The following is an 809-nucleotide window of genomic DNA, read 5'->3' on the forward strand; positions in this document are numbered from 1 at the left end:
TTAATTTTCCCGCGTAATTGTTAAGATATTACAATTACGAATATTTCTTTCGAGCAATTTCGACGCGATTCGTTTTAACCTCACAACGTTACGATACGACTGGTGACGATGTGTATGTATCTTTTCAACTTCTTTCGTTCTTTCTGTTATTCTATTCGCTTGTTTAACTTGCTACGATTATCGCACGAGCGATTCGTTTAGCTGATCAACTGTTTCGTCATAGTTCGATTAATATCGGAATATACGATTTCGAAAGACGAAAAATTGTAGATCGTTCTTTTCGATTTTATTTTTAAATCGTTCGCAAATGTCGTCGAAGTGAATTTCTTTTATTTGAATTTTTATTTTTTAGTTAATATTTCTTTAAAAGCTGCATAAGTATTTTTCATTTTTTTTTAAATCATTATACCAGATCCTTCTGATACACTGGTTCCCATATGAGGTCCGGGAACCATAATGTGTGTTCTTTCGACAGTTTTTTCCTGTACGAAAGAAGCTCGAAGGAATATGTTTATTGTCAAAGATATATGACGGGAACACGGGGCGTATGTGTAGGAAAAAATTGTATACGTTCCTGGCATCAGGAACGTAAAATGTCTTTCGTTACTTTTTTCCGTTCGTTTTACGTAAGAATAATAATGTCTTTAGACCAATGATAAAATGGATTTTATAATCGGGCCATCATGCGATTGCCATATGTTCTAGCCCCTAGAGAAATTTTCCAAAATTTAAATAGGAGAAAAATAGTTAAAATAGTTAAATTATATAACGAAATTTTTTTTTATCCTTTCAAAGATATTTTATATTAT

Source organism: Eufriesea mexicana, unplaced genomic scaffold (assembly GCF_001483705.2).
Source record: "Eufriesea mexicana isolate 0111107269 unplaced genomic scaffold, ASM148370v2 scaffold3738, whole genome shotgun sequence".
NCBI classification, from domain to species: domain Eukaryota; kingdom Metazoa; phylum Arthropoda; class Insecta; order Hymenoptera; family Apidae; genus Eufriesea; species Eufriesea mexicana.